This window comes from Balaenoptera musculus, chromosome 2, assembly GCF_009873245.2.
Source record: "Balaenoptera musculus isolate JJ_BM4_2016_0621 chromosome 2, mBalMus1.pri.v3, whole genome shotgun sequence".
In the NCBI taxonomy this organism is placed as follows: Eukaryota; Metazoa; Chordata; class Mammalia; order Artiodactyla; family Balaenopteridae; genus Balaenoptera; species Balaenoptera musculus.
The window spans coordinates 116,512,093-116,533,964 of NC_045786.1; positions in this window are offsets into that span (position 1 = coordinate 116,512,093).

Genomic DNA, 21,872 nt, shown 5'->3' on the forward strand with positions numbered 1-21,872 from the left:
TTTAATTTTTGCCACTTTGATTACTATGTGTCTCGGCGTGTTTCTCCTTGGGTTTATTCTGTATGGGACTCTCTGCGCTTCCTGGACTTGGGTGGCTATTTCCTTTCCCATGTTAGGGAAGTTTTCGACTATAATCTCTTCAAATATTTTCTCTGGTCCTTTCTCTCTCTCTTCTCCTTCTGGGACCCCTATAATGCGAATGTTGTTGCGTTTAATGTTGTCCCAGAGGTCTCTTAGGCTGTCTTCATTTCTTTTCATTCTTTTTTCTTTAGTCTGTTCTGCAGCAGTGAATTCCACCATTCTGTCTTCCAGGTCACTTGTCCGTTCTTCTGCCTCAGTTATTCTGCTATTGATTCCTTCTAGTGTAGTTTTCATTTCAGTTATTGTATTGGTGATCTCTGTTTGTTTGTTCTTTAATTCTTCTAGGTCTTTGTTAATCATTTCTTGCATCTTCTCAATCTTTGCCTCCATTCTTATTCCGAGGTCCTGGATCATCTTCACTATCATTATTCTGAATTCTTTTTCTGGAAGGTTGCCTATCTCCACTTCATTTAGTTGTTTTTCTGGGGTTTTTTCTTGTTCCTTCATCTGGTACATAGCCCTCTGCCTTTTCATCTTCTCTATCTTTCTGTAACTGTGGTTTTTGGTCCACAGGCTGCAGGATCGTAGTTTTTCTTGCTTCTGTTGTCTGCCCTCTGGTGGTTGAGGCTATCTAAGAGGCTTGATGGAAGGCTCTGGTGGTGGGTAGAGCTGACTGTTGCTGTGGCGGTCAGAGCTCAGTAAAGCCTTAATCCACTTGACTGTTGATGGGTGGGGCTGGGTTCCCTCCCTGTTGCTGTGGCGGTCAGAGCTCAGTAAAACCTTAATCCACTTGACTGTTGATGGGTGGGGCTGGGTTCCCTCCCTGTTGGTTGTTTTGCCTGAGGCAACCCAACACTGGAGCCTACCGGTGCTCTTTGGTGGGGTTAATGGCAGACTCTGGGAGGGCTCACGCCAAGGAGAACTTCCCAGAACCTCTGCTGCCAGTGTCCTTATCCCCACGGTGAAACAGAGCCACTACTCGCCTCTGCAGGAGACCCCCCAACACCAGCAGGTAGGTCTGGTTCAGTCTCCCCCAGGGTCACTGCTCCTTCCCCTGGGTCCCGATGCACACATTACTTTGTGTGTGCCCTCCAAGAGTGGGGTCTCTGTTTCCCCCAGTCCTGTCAAAGTCCTGCAATCAATTCCCACTAGGCTTCAAAGTCTGATTCTCTAGGAATTCCTCCTCCCGTTGCCGGACCCCCAGGTTGGGAAGCCTGACGTGGGGCTCAGAACCTTCACTCCAGTGGGTGGAATTCTGTGGTATAAGTGTTCGCCAGTCTGTGAGTCACCCACCCAGCAGTTATGGGATTTGATTTTACTCTGATTGCGCCCCTCCTACCGTCTCACTGTGGCTTCTCCTCTGTCCTTGGACGCGGGGTATCCTCCTTGGTGAAGTCCAGGGTCTTCCTGTCAATGATTGTCCAGCAGCCAGTGGTGATTCTGGTGCTCTCGCAAGAGGGAGTCCACCTGGTGATTTTTAATGGTCTTTGTATTTGCTCATTTTTGTACTCATTCTTTTATTAACTCAAACATTCTGTGCATAGTAATTTTATATTTTGTTATATGATAATCCCAGTTTTGAAGTCCCTGATGTTGTAAATCCGTTATTTGTTCTGGCTTTCAGTTGTGATTGCTTATTTCCCCTTGTATTTCATAATGGTATTGATTGTGAGCCAGTATTATTCTCAAATATTGGGAATCCAGGAAGCTTACATAGATGCTTTCCTCCAAAGAGAGTTTGTGTATTCTTTTGAGAACCAGGGTTACTATTGACCTGGGACCATGATAACCACCTTCTGGGATACTTCTTAATGTAGAAAGTGCAAGCTAAGTACTCCAATGTTGTCATTAGTCCATAATGTATTGTTATACCATAGTGCCTGTATTGGCATTTGTCCTTAGGTGTTTGCTTGCTGCTCTTGGCTCACTGCTTTAGTTTCAGTTTTTTTTTTTCCCCTAAATCAAGGAGAGTGTCTCTCAGAGAGTTCCTTTGCTTAATTGGAACACCCAAATGAATTTAAAGTCCATTTTCCTGAGATACAGTTGTTTTTTTAGTGAGAAGGTCTTTCAGAGTATCTTGTTCAACTTAATGCTAGAAGCAGAAGTCTTAGGTTATTTGTTGTTATAGTCAGTGTGTTTTAAGTGGAGGTTGATAAAAATTCTTAATTCTTTTAAAACTTTTTAATAATTTTTCTTACACGTAAGAAAGCTAAATTTTGGATGTTTCGGCCAGTTTTAAAGTTTGCACGTGAACTAATATATTTCACATTTAGTTTCATATATTAAGAAATGTTATATTGTATAATTGATGTTGTTACTTGATTATTTTGAAAGCCACTGTATATTTTGGATGTGGCAGTCAACCTTTCAAAGCTGTCCCCCTAATTTCCAAACTCCTATCTTCTAAGCGCCGTGTGTGTGTTTGTGTGTGTGATATGTTTGTGTGACTTTTGGGTTGCGTAGAGTGTAGGGTGAAAGGTGAATGTGTGCTTACATTTGGGTGTATGTGGGCTTTTTATTTGGGCAAAGGTGGGGGTTGATGGAGGTGGGGTTGAGAACACAGCTAGTTGTTGATATCTCTGGGAGGAAGGGAATGGCAATCTTGAGTTGAGAAGAAATTGTGCAATAAATAACTACTATTTATTGAGCCTGTGTAAGGCTTTGTGCTAATAACAAATCCTCAGAAAGCCCTATAAAATCTGTAGTAGTATTACTTCAGTTTAAAAATGAGGAAACTGAGGCGTAGAGAGGTTAACTATCCTTGCCCCAGGTCACATTGTTATTAAGTAGCAGAGCCAAGACTTGAGCCCAGAGTTAGTGACTCCAAAAGCTGCACTCCTTTTCTTATTCCAAATTGCCCAAGGAATGAACGTTAGCCTGTGTATAATCTTTAGCACCCACCTATGGGTTTCACATTCCTTTTATATTACTAACATAGAAATGAAATTATTTAATCCATTAGTATCTTAAATGTTCTTTAACTTTCATTTGGAGATAACTATTTTCTCCTTCTCTGTTTAGGAGACTGCTTTGAACAAATGGATTTTTAATATTTTGGGTATGTAATATGGAATAGAAAAAAATGGATGTGTTGGCATAGTCAATAGGGAGGAAGATCATATATTTTGAAGATGCAGCCTACTTCGGTCTGTTCCATATTTCTGGGAAAATGTTTTATATACTTGAATATCTTTCATTTAAAAATTATATCCTATGCTTTCTTATTTTTACTCAGAAACATATATTTATGAAAATATTTATAAATTAACTTCTCAAATCAATGACATTGAAGTATTTTACAGCTTTTGAGGGAGCAATCTATTCATAGCTAAATGACTTAAATATTAAAACTTTGACTCGTTCTTTATATCAGTTAATAAAATGCTAAATTTACATAATTAATTAATTTTTATTAATATTAATGTAACATGTTAAATTAATTTATTAATCACATTAAATTAATTACTTATTTAAAAAGCAGTACAATACTTGAAAAGGCTGAACATTTAATCACACTTATAATATTTCATATTAAAAGTAACTCCAATTATATTTAACTGCTGACAAAGCTGTTGAAGAAACTGACATTATATTAAATAGTTTTAATTTTTTTTTCTGCTTTGTGTTTTTCTTTTGATTTGGAGTTAGATTGTTACAAAAGAGATCTCATAATAATAGGTTGATACTGAGGGATGTAATAACATCTTGGGATTCTTTTCTGGAGGTCTGTTAGGTGGTATCTGGTACAATAAATTAACAGTGAACTCCATGTTAGGAAACACTAGCACACACTTGCTTTCTTTTAAGCTATTTTAATGAATGTGCTTATTGTTTACTTGACTTTTTGAAAACACAATTTATGGAATGTGGAATCCTTGAGGGATGCTGTATGAAGATATTCACTGATATTTTATGAAAAGTTTGAAAGTTTGGGGTTTGATTCTATTTTTTCTTAAGCATGGAGTTGAAAAGTAATTTAAAAACTAAATAAAAGTCTCTACAGGGACCTTTCAGCTTGTGGGCTTACCAATAACATTTTGAAAAATCCTATTACTATTAAGCATTACACTTCTTCATTAGATTTCAACAGCCCTTTATCTCTTTCTCTCCGACACTTTGTAAGTAACAAATCTGTCCAATTGGAATATAACACTTAACTGTGGCTTAGTATTAATTGTCTTTCTTAGTCCATCAAATAACATTTAAAACAATGCTTTGAAGAATATTAACAACCTTTAATTGAAGGTTAAAGGTTGAAGAGCAACCTTTTCAGTCATTCAGAGAAATGACTTTGAAGTGACATTAACTTTCACATAAAATTCTGTTGGGAAACCTTATAATGGCTCATTTTTAGGGGGGGCGTGGAGGGAAAGACTTCTGTGCTAAAGTTTTTGACTTTCTTTAGCCACATTCATGCTTTTAGCTTGCTCCATCTAAGTCAAAATAACTTGGTATTTTAGAGACTTAAAGATTAATATTAACAGTTTTAAATAATCCTCTTCCTGAGAACCATGTTGGACATTTCTGTTACTTTTATCATTATATGCTTTGTAGCAGTCTCTTAATGAGACTTTCATAAAGTCATAAATTTTCTAATCCACTTTAATCTCTTGTATCTGTGAATTTCATATTTCACTGCATTTTTAAGTCAATTCAAATTAAAGTTTGTTTTTATAAAAACTTTATTTCGATAGAAGTTTGTTGTTTATAGTTAATTTTCTTAAAGTAACTTTGAGTTTTCTCATTAACTGAGCCAAATAGCTTTTGGGGAAAGTATTTCTCTGCATCTTTTCCCCTCTTATGCATGTAGAACTCAAGAAAGTCAAAGCGTCAAGGTACGTTTGCCATTTCTTTAGGAATGTCATAAGACTTTCCCTTTCTGGAACCTATGTCGATATCCAAGTGGGTGGTATATATATCTAATGTTACTTTCTTAATAGTAGAATTTGCTAATATTTCATTTACACTACTTGACTTAAAACAACAAGGACTTTTTACTTCTGGGCTGTCTGGATGGTTCTGCTATATATGGCGTTGGCTAGGGTTCCTCATGTATGTTTGTTCAGTTGGTGGGTGGTCTAGCCTGCAAGGTCCAGGAAGTCTTCTGGCACATATTTGGGATCTCAGTATTGACTGTTCATTGGGTGACTATTTTATCTTCCAGGTGACCTTTCTGTTCAAGTAGTATGTATTGAATACTAGGCTTCTAACTGGCACCGCATCACTTCTACCACACTGTGGCAAATGCTATTCTAGTGTATTCTAGATACAAGTCCCTCATCAGCTATATGATTTTCAATTTTTGGAAGGGCAAGCAATGGTTTCTTAGATATGACAGCAAAAAGCATAAGCAGCAAAAGAAGCAAATGGATAAATTAGACTTCATCAAGTTTAAAAACTTTTGTGCATCAAAGGACACTATCAAGAGAGTAAAAAGACAGGATGGGAGAAAATATTTGCAAATCTAGAATATATAAAGAGCTCTTTATTCTTTATATAAAGAATATATAAAGAACTCTTATATCTTAACAACAAAAAGACAGACAACCCAATTAAAAAATGGCTGAAGGACTCAGATATTGAGTGGAGACATTCAATTTGGAGAATGGAGACATTCTCCAAAGATGATACACAAATGACTGATAAACACAAGAAGATGCTCAACATCATTAGTCATCAGGGAAATGCAAATTAAAAGCACAATGAGATATCACTTCACATACCACATAACAAGTGTTGGTGAGGATATGGTGAATTTAGAAACCTCATACATGACTGTTGCAAATGTAAAATGGTGTGGTTGCTGTGGAAAACAGTTTTGCATTTCCTCAGAATGTTAAAAATAGAATTACCGTATGACCCAGCAGTTCTACTTCTAGGTATATACTCCAAAGAGTTGAAAACAGTTATAGAAACAAAAACTTGTACACAAGGTACAGTACTGTTTGCAACAGCCAAAAGGTAGAAACAACCCAAATTTCCATCAACTGATTAATGGATAAACAAAATGTTGTAGATCCAGACAATGGAATTTACTGATCAGTGATAAATCTTAGTGCATGCTACACATGGATGAACCTTGAAAACATTATGCTAAGACACAAAAGGCCACATATTGCATAGTTTTCACTTTTATGAAATATCCAGAGTAGACAGAAAGCAGGTGAGTGATTGCCAGGGACTGGGGAGAACGGAGAAATGGGCAGTCAGTGCTTAATGGGTATAAGATTTCCTTTTGGGGTAATGAAAATGTTCTGGAACTAGAGGTGGTAATGGTTATCCAACATTGTTCTTTAACTACATGTCGCTAAGTTGTATACTTTAAAACAGTTGAAACCGTGAATTTTATGTTACATATATTTTACTACAATGAAGACAAGCAATTGCGCAAATGGATCTGCTCGCTCCTATGCCTTATCCATGAGAACATGCTCAGGCTAGCCATTGGGAAGATAAGTGGAACAGAACTGAGTCACCCCAGTTGTCCCAGCCAAAGCAATCCTAAACCACCAGACAACCATCCAACCCCCAAACATATGAGAGTGCTGGGCTAAGATCAGCAGAGCCATCTCGTCTACTCCTAGCTGACTCTAAATCAGCAATAAATGCTTTTATTTTACGCTTTTGAAGTGTTTCAACTTGTTTAACAGCATTATCATGACAATTTGACTGATACAGTGTCTAATACCATTTCTCATTAAAAGATATCAGGGCTTCTTTTCTTCAAATGGCTGATTTGAAGACCCTTGGCAAAGAAGGTAACAGGTGAATCTTGGATATCTCATATCAGAAAGGAATCTTTTAAGGAATAATGAGGTTGTCTTAAAAGGGCATAAAGTTCTGGAGATGGATAATGGTGATGGTTGCACATCAATGTGAATGTAATTAATACCACTTAATTACACACTTAAAAATAGCTAAAAAGGTAAATTTTATGTTATATATATTTTACCACAATTAATAAAAAAGGACACAGGAGCCAGGCTGAAGGGATCCCTACTAATCAAAGTTACATCAATATGAGCATTAAATTTGACCTCAAAAACAATAATGATTGTAGTATAGTAAAACACATTAAATATGTAAAAATCTTGAGTTCATAATAATATTAGAAATAAAAAAACTAAAGTCAGAAAAAACTCATGTATCACTAATGAGGTGACTGTTAAACCTGCATAAGGACTCAACCTTAAGGTAAATATAACAATGCAAGATCCTGGATTAGATCTTTGTTTAGTGAAACCAGCTGTAAATGTCATTTTTGGGGACAACTGGGGAACTTTAGGGGAAAAGTGACCTTACGGTAGAGATTGCTAATTGCTTTCCAATAGTTAATCTCCCTTTGCTCTATTTAGAAATAGAACTGCCTGAGTTTTAGCTGCAGTCACACTACCCAACTAGAGACTACATTTTCCAGTCTTCTTGTGACTTTGGGTGATATGTCATTAAGTTCTGGCCAATGGGATATGAGCAAAAGTGATGTATGTACTTGGAGTTAAGGCCCTGGCTATTCCGTAAGAGATAATTCTATCTTGTTTGAACCACTTGTTTTGGGGGTTTCTGTGAAACCTCAGTTTAGCCTATTTCCTAATGAAATGCAAACCCTGTTTGACATCTGGACAACTGAAGCATTCATACATACATATACCCAGATGAAGTACGAATAAGATAAGAAATAATAAAAAGACAAAGTAACATAGTAAAGGAGAGCTAAAGGGAAATAAGTGTTTCTTTAAGACATTCAAGAGTTTAAAAAGCTAAAGGAACTATGTGTTAAGATATTTTTTCTAAGTGCTGAAAGAAATATACCAGTTTATAAGGAGAGAGAGATTTTTTTGCGATACTGAACTCAGAGAATTTATGAGATGACCTTTTTGTAGTTGTTCAAATATATAAGGATTATATCTTTAATATAAATTTTATAAAAATAAATTTTACATATAGCATTTATTTTATTATCTTTTGATTAATAATGTGTTCTCTGTGTATAGCTTTCTGATGAACTGGCTTAATACAAGATAACACAAGCTAAAGTAACCAGCAGCAGGAGGTTAATATATCTTAGATCAATGTTTCCAACTGTGTTCTATAAATGGCAGGACAGAGGAGGGAATCTACAACTGTTTGATTTGAACTTGTGTGAAATGTTTAAAAATATGTTTTAACCACTGTTAAAAAACAGTTGTTATAACATACTTTCCTGAGATCTCTATTTTAGTGAAGAGAATTCTGAGAGTGCAGAGTGAGCTATTACAAAACTTTTACCATTTGAAATTAATTTCTTGTGTGATTTAGATTGTCTCAATATATGAAAACAAATTGGAGGGCTTCCCTGGTGGCCCAGTGCTTAAGAAGCCTCCTGCCAATGCAGGGGACATGGGTTCGAGCCCTGGTCCTGGAAGATCCCTCATGCTGTGGAGCAACCAAGACACTGAGCCACAACTACTGAGCCTGCACTCTAGAGCCCCCAAGCCACAACTACTGAGTCTGCATGCCACAACTACTGAGCCCACATGCCACAACTACTGAAGCCCACGTGCCTAGAGCCCATGCTCCACAACAAGAGAAGCCACTGCAATGAGAAGCCTGTGCACTGCAACAAAGAGTAGCCCCTGCTTGCCACAACTAGAGAAAGCCCACGCACAGCAACAAAGACCCAACACAGCCAAAAATAAAATTAAATAAATTAATTAAAACAAAAACAAGAACAAAGAAACAAATTGGATGCTGAGGCTGGTGAAGCTACTGTTGACAACCATAACCACCAATTTAAAATCTTTGGGGTTCAACCGAACAACTTCATTTTCTATAAATTTGAACTAAACTAAATTTAAATATTATTTTGTATATTAGAATTGAGTGGAGAATTCTAATTGACAGGGTTGCTTTGCTAGAATAATTTGAAATCCATGTATTTAGATTTTCCCTGTAGAATATCAATAGTCTCCACTAGGCTTTGGATAAGAACCGTGAGACAGATAATTCTCCATTGAGATAGATAGTCAGTGTCTGACAGGAAGAGACTCTCTGCTGTTGACTGAAAGAATATCAATATGTTCTAGATGCCAGTAGCATAGATGGTGAAGGTGCTGATAGGAGCCTAATTTGTATTCCAGGCTTAGTTGAGGGCCACCCAATTTTGCTTGCACTTGGTCTCAGGAGGCAGGACAAGACTTTACTTGGACATTAGCTCTGGATCTATTCAATTGCTTAACAGAGTCTTGCTTTTAAGGCTGAGAGTTTTGTGCCTTAAAAAAGAAGAATGTCCTTGTATGAATATTTTTTTTTAAAAAAATTTTATTTATTTTTTATATAGCAGGTTCTTATTAGTTATCCATTTTATACATATTAGTGTATGTATTTCAATCCCAGTCTCCCAATTCATCACACCAGCCCCCACCCCCCCTGACGCCACTTTCCCCCTTGGTGTCCATAGGTTTGTTCTCTACATCTGTGTCTCTATTTCTGCCTTGCAAACCGGTTCATCTGTACCATTTTTCTAGGTTCCACATATATGTGTTAATATACGATATTTGTTTTTCTCTTTCTGATTTACTTCACTCTGCATGACAGTCTCTAGGTCCATCCACATCTCTGCAAATGACCATTTTCATTCCTCCTTATGGCTGAGTAATATTCCATTGTATATATGTACCACATCTTCCTTATCCATTTGTCTGTCGATAGGCATTTAGGTTGATTCCATGACCATTGTAAATAGTGCTGCAATGAACATTGGGGTGCATGTGTCTTTTTGAATTATGGTTTTCTCCGGGTATATGCCCAGTAGTGGGATTGCTGGATCATATGGTAATTCTATTTTTAGTTTTTTAAGGAACCTCCATACTGTTCTCCATAGTGGCTGTATCAATTTACATTCCCACCAACAGTGCAAGAGACTTCCCTTTTCTCCACACCGTCTCCAGCGTTTGTAGTTTGTAGATTTTCTTATGATGGCCATTCTGACTGGTGTGAGGTGATAAGTCATTGTAGTTTTGATCTGCATTTCTCTAATAATTAGTGATATTGATCAGCTTTTCATGTGCCTCTTGGCCATCTGTATGTCTTCTTTGGAGAAATGTCTATTTAGGTCTTCTGCCCATTTTTTGATTGGGTTGTTTGATTGTTTAATATTGAGATGCATGAGCTGTCTATATATTTTGGAGATTAATCCTTTGTCCGTTGATTCATTTGCAAATATTTTCTCCCATGCTGAGAGTTGTCTTTTCGTCCTGTTTATAGTTTCCTTTGCTGTGCAAAAGCTTTGAAGTTTCATCAGGTCCCATTTGTCTATTTTTGCTTTTATTTCCATTATTCTAGGAGGTGGGTCAAAAAAGATCTTGCTGTGATTTATGTCAAAGAGTGTTCTTCCTATGTGTTCTTTGCTCTAAGAGTTTTATAGTGTCTGGTCTTACATTTAGGTCTTTAATCCATTTTGAGTTTATTTTTGTGTTTGGTGTTAGGGAGTGTTCTAATTTCATTCTTTTACATGTAGCTGTCCAGTTTCCCAGCACCACTTATTGAAGAGACTGTCTTTTCTCCATTGTATATCCTTACTTCCTTTGTCATAGATTAGTTGACCATAGGCGTGTGGGTTTGTCTCTGGGCTTTCTATCCTGTTCCACTGATCTAGATTTCTGTTTTTGTGCCAGTACCATATTGTCTTGATTACTGTAGCTTTGTATTATAGTCTGAAGTCAGGGAGTCTGATTCCTCCAGCTCCATTTTTTTCCCTCAAGATTGCTTTTGCTATTCAGGGTCTTTTGTGTCTCCACACACATTTTAAGATTTTTTGTTCTAGTTCTGTAAAAAATGCCATTGGTAATTTGATAGGGATCGCATTGAATCTGTGGATTGCTTTGGGTAGTATAGTCATTTTCACAATATTGATTCTTCCAATCCAAGAACATGGTATATCTCTCCATCTGTTGTGCCATCTTTGATTTCTTTCATCACTGTCTTATAGTTTTCTGAGTACAGGTCTTTGACCTCCCTAGGTAAGTTTATTCCTAGGTATTTTATTCTTTTTGTTGCAATGGTGAATAGGACTGTTTCCTTAATTTCTCTTTTTGATCTTTCATTGTTAGTGTATACGAATGCAAGAGATTTCTGTGCATTAATTTTGTATCCTGCAACTTTACCAAATTCACTGATTAGCTCTAGAAGTTTTCTGGTGGCATCTTTAGGATTTTCTATGTATAGTATCATGTCATCTGCAAACAGTGACAGTTTTACTTCTCCAATTTGTATTCCTTTTATTCCTTTTTATTCTTTGATTGTCATGGCTAGGACTTCCAAAAGTATATTGAATAATAGTGGCGAGAGTGGACTTCCTTGTCTTCTTCCTGATCTTAGAGGAAATGCTTTCAGTTTTTCACCATTGAGAACAATGTTGGCTGTGGGTTTGTCATATATGGCCTTTATTATGTTGAGGTAGGTTCCCTCTATGCCCACTTTCTGGAGAGTTTTTATCATAAATGGGTGTTGAAATTTGTCAAAAGCTTTTTCTGCATCTATTGAGATTATCATATGGTTTTTATTCTTCAATTTGTTAATATTGTGTATCACATTGATTGATTTGCGTATATTGAAGAATCCTTGCATCCCTGGGATAAATCCCACTTGATCATGGTGTATGATCCTTTTAATGTGTTGTTGGATTCTGTTTGCTCGTATTTTGTTGAGGATTTTTGTCTCTATATTCATCAGTGATATTGGTCTGTAATTTTCTTTTTTTGTAGTATCTTTGTCTGGTTTTGGTATCAGGGTGATGGTGGCCTTGTAGAATGAGTTTGGGAGTGTTCCTTCCTTTGCAATTTTTTGCAAGAGTTTGAGAAGGATGGGTGTTAGGTCTTGAAATATGGAGCAAATTCACCCGTGAAGCCATCTGGTCCTGGACTTTTGTTTGTTGGAAGATTTTTAGTCACAGTTTCAATTTCATTACTTGTGATTGGTCTGTTCATATTTTCTATTTCCTCCTGGTTTAGTCTCAGAAGGTTATACCTTTCTAAGAATTTGTCCATTCTTCCAGGTTGTCAATTTTATTGGCATAGAGTTGCCTGTAGTATTCTCTCATGATATTTTGTATTTCTTGCGTATAACACAATGGTGTTCATTGTAACTTCTCCTTTTTCATTTCTAATCATATTGATTTGAGTCCTCTCCCTCTTTTTCTTGATGAGTCTGGCTAAAGGTTTATCAATTTTGGTAATCTTCTCAAAGAACCAGCTTTTAGTCTTATTGATCTTTGCTATTGCTTTCTTTGTTTCTATTTTATTTACTTCTGCTCTGATCTTTATGATCTCTTTCCTTCTACTCACTTTGGGTTTTGTTTGTTCTTCTTTCTCTAGTTCCTTTAGGTGTAAGGTTAGATTGTTTATTTGAGATTTTTCTTGTTTCTTGAGGTAGGATTGTATTGCTATAAACTTCCCTCTTAGAACTGCTTTTGCTGCATCCCATAGGTTTTGGATCAACGAGTTTTCATTGTCATTTGTCTCTAGGTACTTTTTGATTTCCTCTTTGATTTCCTCAGTGGTCTCTTGGTCATTTACTAACGTATTTTGGAACCTCCATGTGTTTGTGTTTTTTACATTTTCCCCCTGTAATTTATTTGTAATCTCAAAGCTTTGTGGTCAGAAAAGATGCTTGATATGATTTCAATTTTCTTAAATTTACTACGGCTTGATATGTGACCTAAGATGGAATTTATCCTGGAGAATGTTCCATGTGCACTTGAGAAGAAAGTGTAATCTGCTGTTTTTGGATGGAATGTCCTATAATTATCAATTAAATCTATCTGGTCTATTGTGTCATTTAAAGCTTGTGTTTCCTTATTAATTTTCTGTCTAGATGGTCTGTCCATTGGCGTAAGTGAGGTGTTAGAATCCCACACTATTATTGTGTTACTGTCGATTTCCTTTTATAGCTGTTAACATTTGCCTTATGTATTGAGGTGCTCCTATGTTGAGTGCATATATATTTATAATTGTTATATCTTCTTCTTGGGTTGATCCCTTGATCATTATGTAGTGTCCTTCCTTGTCTCTGGTAACATTCTTTATTTTAAGTTTTATTTTATCTTATATGAGTATTGGTCCTCCAGTTTTCTTTTGATTTCCATTTGCATGGAAAATCTTTTTCTATCCCCTCACTTTCAGTCTGTATTTGTCCCTAGATCTGAAGTGGGTCTCATGTAGACAGCATACATATGGGTCTTGTTTTTGTATCCATTCAGCGAGCTGTGTCTCTTGGTTGGAGCATTTAATCCATTCACATTTAAGGTAATTATTGATATGTACATTCCTATTACTATTTTCTTAATTGTTTTGGGTTTGTGTTTGTAGGTCCTTTCCTTCTCTTGTGTTTCCCAGTTAGAGAAATTCCTTTAGCATTTGTTGTAGAGCTGGTTTGGTGGTGCTGAATTCTCTTAGCTTTTGCTTGTCTGTAAAGCTTTTGATTTCTTTGTTGATCTGAATGAGATCCTTGTCGGGTAGAGTAATATTGGTTGTAGGTTCTTCCCTTTCATCACTTTAAGTATATCATGCCACTCCCTTTTGGCTTGTAGAGTTTCTGCTGAGAAATGAGACGTTAACCTTATGGGAGTTCCCTTGTATGTTATTTGTCATTTTTCCTTTGTTGCTTTTAATAATTTTTCTTTGTCTTTAATTTTTGTCAGTTTGATTACTATGTCTCTCAGTGTGTTTCTCCTTGGGTTTATCCTGCCTGGGACTCTCTGCGCTTCCTGGACTTGGGTGGTTATTTCCTTTCCCATGTTGGGGAAGTTTTTGACTATAATCACTTCAAATATTTTCTCAGGTCGTTTCTCTGTCTCTTCTCCTTCTGGGACCCCTATAATGCAAATGTTGGTGTGTTTAATGTTGTCTGAGAGGTCTCTTAAGCTGTCTTCATTTCTTTTCATTCTTTTTCTTTATTCTGTTCCGTGGCAGTGAATTCCACCATTCTGTCTTCCAGGTCAATTATCCATTCTTCTGCCTCAGTTATTCTGCTATTGATTCCTTCCAGTGTATATTTCATTTTAGTTATTGCATTTTTCATCTCTGTTTGTTCTTTAGTTATTCTAGGTGTTTGTTCTTTAATTCTTCTAGTTCTTTGTTAAACAGTTCTTGCATCTTCTCAATCTTTGCCTCCATTCTTTTTCCGAGGTCCTGGATCATCTTCACTATCATTATTCTGAATTCTGTTTCTGGAAGGTTGCCTGTCTCCACTTCATTTAGTTGTTTTTCTGGGATATTATCTTGTTCCTTCACCTGGAACATAGTCCTCTGCCTTTTCATTTTGTCTGTCTTTCTGTGAATGTGGTTTTCATTCCACAGGCTGCAGGTTTGTAGTTCTTCTTGCTTCTGCTGTCTGTCCTGTGGTGGATGAGGCTATCTAAGAGGCTTGTGCAAGCTTTCTGATGGGAGGGACTGGTGGTGGGTAGAGCTGTGTGTTGCTCTGGTGGGAAGAGCTCATTAAAACTTTAATCCCCTTGTCTGCTGATGGGTGGGACTAAGTTCCCTCCTTGTTGGTTGTTCGGCCTGAGGTGACCCAGCACTGGAGGCCACAGTCTCTTTGGTGGGGCTAATGGTGGACTCCAGGAGGGCTCATGTCATGGAATACTTCCCAGAACTTCTGATGTCAGTGTCCTTCTCCCTGTGGTGAACCACAGCCACCCCTTGCCTCTGCAGGAGACCCTCCAACACTAGCAGGCATGTCTGGTTCAGTCTCCCATGTGGTCACTGCTCCTTCCCCTTGGGTCCTGATGCACACACCACTCTGTGTGTGCCCTCCAAGAGTGGAGTCTTTGTTTCCCCCATCCTGTCGAAGTCCTGCTATAAAATCCTGCTAGACTTCAAAGTCGACTCCCTGGGAATTCCCCCTCCCGTTGCTGGACCCCAAGGTTGGGAAGCCTGATGTGGGGCTGAGAACCTTCATTCCAGTCAGTGGAATTCTGTGGTATAATTGTTCTCCAGTTTGTGTGTTACCCACCCAGTGGTTATGTGATTTGATTTTATTGTGATTGTGCCCCTCTACCATCTCATTGTGGCTTCTTCTTTGTCTTTGGATGTAGGGTATCTTTTTTGGTGAGTTCCAGTATCTTCCTGTAGGTGATTGTTCAGCAGTTAGTTGTGATTCTGGTGCTCTCGCAAGAGGGAGTCACTTTATGGATTTCTACTTGTTGTCTTGCGTCTAAAATGTGGATACGGTTCTTATATTCAGGGAAATATTCTTTTCTTTCTTTGTTGAGTTTATTTTGAAGATAAACTTAGTTTAGGTATCATTTTCATGTGAGACTCTTTTTCTGAAATTTGTATTCATCACAAAATAATTGTCTCTATGGATTCAAACTGCCCCTTTGTTTTTTAGTATTGCTCATTTCATTTCTTTTTATTGCAAGCTTACTCCTGTGCTGTTCAGTATGTAGGCTAATTGTTTATCATAAATTGATTTTGGTTCTTCAACTATGATATTTGTGTGCAGTTCAAGAAAATATATTGACTATTTTCTAAGGGTCTAATACTATTTTCTTTCCCTCGGGATGTTAATTAACTTTCATTGTTATTATTAGTTCTAAAATAAATGGCCTCCATATTTAGGATATTTTCACCCTAGGCTTTGCATCCTCTCTATGTGCCCTCAGGATATCTCCAGTTAAATGTCCTACTCTCAACTGAGTTTTTGTAGGTTGAGAATAGAGTTCTTCTTCCTAAATAAATAGGTACCCCTGTCTAACTGCCCAGGGTCACCATCTTTACAGGGTCTCAAAGTTTCACTTTTGTGTGATTTTGTGCTGCTTTCCTTCTTTGCATCCTTCATTCAATTAGTTACCAATCCTATCGACTGAATGTTTGTGTCTCCCCAAAATTCATGTGCTGAAGCCCTAATCCCAGATATGATGATATTTGGAGGTGGAGCCTTTGGGGGGTAATATGGTCATGAGGACAGAGCCCTCATGAATGGGATTAGTGCCCTTAAAAGAAGAGAAACCAGAGAGATGATCTCTCAGCCGTGTAAGGACACAGCAAGAAGTCATGCTGGCACCCTGTTCTCAGACTTCCAGCCTTCAGAACTGTGAGAAACAAGCGCTTAAGCCTCCCACTCTATGGTGTCTTATTATAGCAGCCAGAAATGACTATGACAGCAACCTTCGTGTCATGGGCTAGATTGTATCCCTCCTCAGATTCATATATTGAAGTCCTAACCCTAAGTACCGCAGAATGTGACTGTATTTGAAGATAGGGTCCTTAAGAGGTAATTAAGGTTAAATGAGGTCATTAGGGTGGGCCTAATCCAATATGATTGGTGTTTTATAAGAAGAGGAAATTAGGACACAGACATGTACAGAGGGGCATCCATGTAAAGACACAAGGGGAAGATGGCCATCCACAAGCCAAGGAGAGAGACCCTCAGAAGAAACTAACCCTGCTTACACATTGATCTTGGACTCTGAGCCTCCAGAACTGTGAGGAAATAAATTTCTGTTGTTTAATTACCCCATCTGTGTACTTTGTTATGGCATCCCTTGTAAACTAGTACAATTTGGCAATTCTCTGCAATGTCTCTTGAATTTTGGCCGGTTGAAGAGTACATGTTGATTCCTTATTGTCATTTTATTTACATATATATTATTCTCTTTTTCTAAAACAGCATTATATTTTCCATATTTTGGCTTAATTTGGAGAGGTACCAACAGTTTTGAAAAAAATCCCCATTTGTCTGTTACTTCTCAACTTAGAAGTAACCTTCTCTAAAAGGCATGCCCATATATCCATTCTTTGGGATCCTTTGCATTATAGTGCTTATCCCAATTACAACACTTTATCATACCATGTTATAATTGTACATTTTACCACTTTTCTTTCCCACCTGCTAGATTGTAAATCTAACATCATGGACTGATTCTTAAATATTATTATAGTCCTACTACCTAGGATAGTGCCTGGTACCAAGAATGTGCTCAATAAATATTTATGAATAAATTACTTTGTATTTTGCTGCAGTAATGAACAACCCCCAAATACCAATGTCTTAGAACCACAACAGTTTATTTCTTGCTTATGATAGTTGTTCATTGTGGTTCTGCTAGAGGTTCTGCTCTGTGTCATCTTTACTCCTGGATCCAAGTTAATGGAGTAGCCACCATTTGGAGTATTATCTGTCACTGTGCCAGAGGAGAAAGGAGAGCAAGATGATCCATAAGTCTCCTGCACAGCTGTCACTTCTGCTCATATTTCATTCGTCAGAGCAAGTCCTATAGCATCATAGGATGTCAGTGGGGGGAAGAAATTACAATCCTACCATATGCCAGAAAGAGAAAAAACCAGAGATATTTGTGAATAGCATTAGTCACCACCCGAAACTCCTATGTTGGTACATGGTATATTGTTTCATTTATGATTTGGTCTTTTTAGTTTCATGTTTTTCTACTATCTTTACCTTAGTGTGCTTGAATTTTGCTAAAATATTAACCTTGAAAGTATATTTTTACTATATTCAGTGTGGATCTTATGACCCATCAGAAACTGTTCTTGTTTTTCTTTTATATTTTGAACCTTATCCTCTTGGAGGATTATATCATCTAGTTCTTATAGCTTATGATCTTACTGTAGTTTCATATATTGTGCACTATGATCATGGATAGAACAAAACTTTTCTGCTTTTCAATTTCCTTATCTGTAAAATGATATGATATATCAAGTTCCTTCTAGCTTTTTATTTCACATATATGTTAAATATATATTATTAGTGACTATGGTATTCATGGATTTATTTTTATTTGGTTGGTGTAGAAGTGCATGTTTGTTGTTTAATTATGGTAAAAATTAACACAAAAATATTTAAACCAAATGAGATTTTGGGAAAAATATTTGCAAGAAATAAAAATAGACAAAGGATTTATATAACTATTTTACAGAGGGATCACATAAACTAATAAGAAGAAATACAGTCAGAAGAATGGGCTAAGGATATGAACAAGCATTTTGCACTCACATACCCATACCCACACTCCCTCCACCCCCAGCCAATGAACATATGAAAAGATGTAAAATCTCAGTGCTGACAGAGTGGGGGAAATGGACATTCCTCACTGTTGGTGAAGAGTATAATGGTATAATCCTTTGTGGGTAAGGTAGTATAACCCTTTGTGGCATGTATTTTTAAAATGTCAATATATTTTAACTTGGCTACTCCATTTCTTGGAATCAATCTCCTAGAAAGGACAGGGAGGCTCACGGCAGCACTGTTTGTAAAAGTAAAAAATTAGAAGCAATTTAATCTCTCAATAAGGGAAAAACATAACCATAAAATTTAATAGTATGCATATATTAGAAGAATGAGGAAATAGTAATAAAACAAAGCTAAAATTTATTGAGCGCTTACTATGTTCCAGACACAATTGTAAGTGCTTGTTTAAAGGCAGATTTATAAATGTGAACATGGTAATATATACATGATATATTAAGTGAAAAATGTTTCAGACCAATATGAAAATAGATGTGAGTAAATAAATGCAAGTACAAATATATTATTGTAAAGATCCAGATACTTACATTTCTATATATACCTACATGCAGATATGTAGATAGAGACATATATGCATGTATATAGGAAAACCTGGGAAGGCTATATTCCAAAGTATTAACAGTAGTTAATTCTAGGAATTGGATTAGATGGGGGATGGTTTTATTTCTTATATAATCATAAAAACATGGGACTGTGGGTAATTTTTACTTTTTTTTGCTTTTTAAATAAAAAGTTAAATAAAAACGTGGTGGTGATGCTCCAGGAATAGTAGTGTTCTACTTTATCATAGAAAGTGCAGCTTTATAGTTTTGGTAGAAAAGCTGGGGAGAAGGATACTACTTTCGTGGTGTGGTCACAGAGAACTAGATGTCCCCCTAAGTGGTGAGCCTTTATTCTATCAATAACTTATAACTAAGAATACTTTTCTTAAAAAATAAATTTGTTTATTTATTTATTTTTGGCTGTGTGGGGTCTTCGTTTCTGTGCGAGGGCTTTCTCCAGTTGCGGCAAGTGGGGGCCACTCCTCTTCGCGGTGCGCGGGCCTCTCACTATCGCGGCCTCTCCTGTTGCTGAGCACAGGTTCCAGACGCGCAGGCTCAGTAGTTGTGGCCCACGGGCCCAGTTGCTCCGCGGCATGTGGGCTCCTCCCAGACCAGGGCTCGAACCCGTGTCCCCTGCATTGGCAGGCAGACCCTCAACCACTGCGCCACCAGGGAAGCCCAAGAATGCTTTTTAAAAATAGATAATAATTAGTCCTCTCATTGAGGAAAGAACCCACCTGAATGGTCAGGCCGCTCAAGATGGCTGTTCCCTTGCTCTCTGTACATCCCCTGCCCAGGCAGTGCCTGCTTCACTTAAACCTTACATGCATGACTGACCTTGCTACTTACTTGCCCCAGGCCCCAGCTGGTGATTGTTCTTATCAAAGAGGCAGTGAGGGGCGTGCCCCTCTACTGGTTTCCTTGGTAACTAATGAGCCCAGGTGAAGTCAATTCCCCTTTAACTGGTAATCTTCCCCCTCCCACCACTTCCTCCGGAGCGAAGACTACCACCACGTCCTGTCTGCAGACCACCTTACAGTGTGTGTTGTCGCTCCAGGACCTTACTTCAGACATGTAAGCTTCCCCCCATCCATTAAACCACTGACGTCTTTGTTGCTGACTCCAGGCTCTTTCTTTGCTCTTGAAACTGGGCAAGCACAGGCCTTGTAGGCCTGTGGGGTGCAGCCCAACACCACCAGGTAAGAGAAATTTTGGTAGTTACAATAGGGAGTTAAAGCATGGAGAGGTACATTTTGGGAAAGCAGATATGGATGGGATGACAGTTTGGATCATTGTATATGTCACACGGGGGCTCTGGAGGCCCAGGGGATGGGATAAAGCAGGAAAGAGTATAGGTTGTTTGATTCCCCTTGCACATTTGCCTTTGGTTCTTCTATTTGCTGTTTTGTCACAAAATAACTTCCAAACTCTAGATTAACAATACCTGAGTCTGAGTATTAGGTCTGGTTTGGAGGGAGCAAAGCTTCATTATCAGTGGTTCGGCTGCCCCTCATCCAGCATCTTTTTTTTTTTTTTTTAATTTTAATTAATTAATTAATTAATTTATGGCTGTGTTGGGTCTTCGTTTCTGTGCGAGGGCTTTCTCTAGTTGTGGCGAGCAGGGGCTACTCTTCATCGCGGTGCGCGGGCCTCTCACTATTGCGGCCTCTCTTGTTGGGGAGCACAGGCTCCAGACGCACAGGCTCAATAATTGTGGCTCACGGGTCCAGTTGCTCCGCGGCATGTGGGATCTTCCCAGACCAGGGCTCGAACCCGTGTCCCCTGCATTGGCAGGCAGATTCTCAACCCCTGTGCCACCAGGGAAGCCCCAGCGTCTTCTTAATGATTCTCTCCTTTCCATTCTTCTTCCATTGGCATGGAGAAGAGAAGACAGAGTGTGCATGGGAAAAAAAAAGGACCAAGACTATTTTTGAATCACTCGCTGCTACAAAAGTAGTTCAGCAGAAGGACTGGTTGCTTTTAGGATCCCTGTGCCCAGCACACCCCTCTTATTTTTACATGGACATCCCACATCTCTCCAGATTTGTGGGTGACTGTCCTGTGACTTTAGTTCTCTGGTGGCTTCATGAAAAGTCATTAATTTGCTGTCTGTCCAGGTTTCTTCTTGTTGCAAATATGAAAGCTGCAGCTCTGAGACTACAAGTAAGAGATAAGATTTTAAGTAATTAAATTATTGAAACAATGCAGGTAAATTGAAGATAAAAATTAAAACGTGGCAGAAATCTAAAGGATAGAAGTTTAGAAAGGATGTGTGAGCAATGTAACTAAGAAAATAGCATCAGCCAAAAACAATCCTACTAGTTTTCCAAAAATGATTTCTAATTATTTATAAATATTTATTGAGCATCTATTAAGTGCAATGTATCTTCTTAAGTGCTTTGCTTACTTTTTAAAATTGAATCTTTTCAGCAACCTTCTGAGTTAGATTCTCTTTTTATTCCTATTATGAGGAAACTGAGGCACAAAAAGTTTGAGTGACTTGCCCAAGGTCATACAACTAATAAATGTTGGAACTGGGACTCTAATTCAGGAGGTCTGAATCCAGAATCTGTCTTCATAATATAAATAAAATGAGGCTATCACTTTTTCTGATATTAAAAGGAACCCAGCTGAACAAAGAAAGAACATACTGTAAGAAATAGTTCAATAGCAGAAGATACTATAATAGATATGAAAGGAGAAAGATTCTCAGATTGTTGAAAGGAAGAAAAGAAAAGGAAAGCTTCTGAGGATTTTAGAGCATCCTGACCATGGCAGCATGTCTGACCCAGGCAGACACTTCTAAGAGCTGCATGGAACTGTATTTAAGGTTGACAGGAATAAAACCATCCATTTTATCATACTTTTCTTGTATATACCCTCAGACTCATCTCTATTATTCACTGGCAACTCCAGCGTTTGAACTCTGAAAATTACACTAAAAGTACTGAAAAAAGATACTTTTTTATTTTAAATTATATCTTCCTACTGTTTGTAGATATTATGTGCATTACATTGCTAAAGAATCATTCTCTTTGCCTGAGGAACAAGACAGTTTAAAAATAACTTGTGTTGTGATTAGAAAAGTCTTTGTATAAAGATACCTGAAAAAGAGAGTGTGCACAGGCACCTGTATAACACATGACAGGTGACAATTTTCAACTATGCTTGGGGAAACAATTTGTTCTGTATAGAAACAAAGCATAGACAGGAAAAAAAACATGA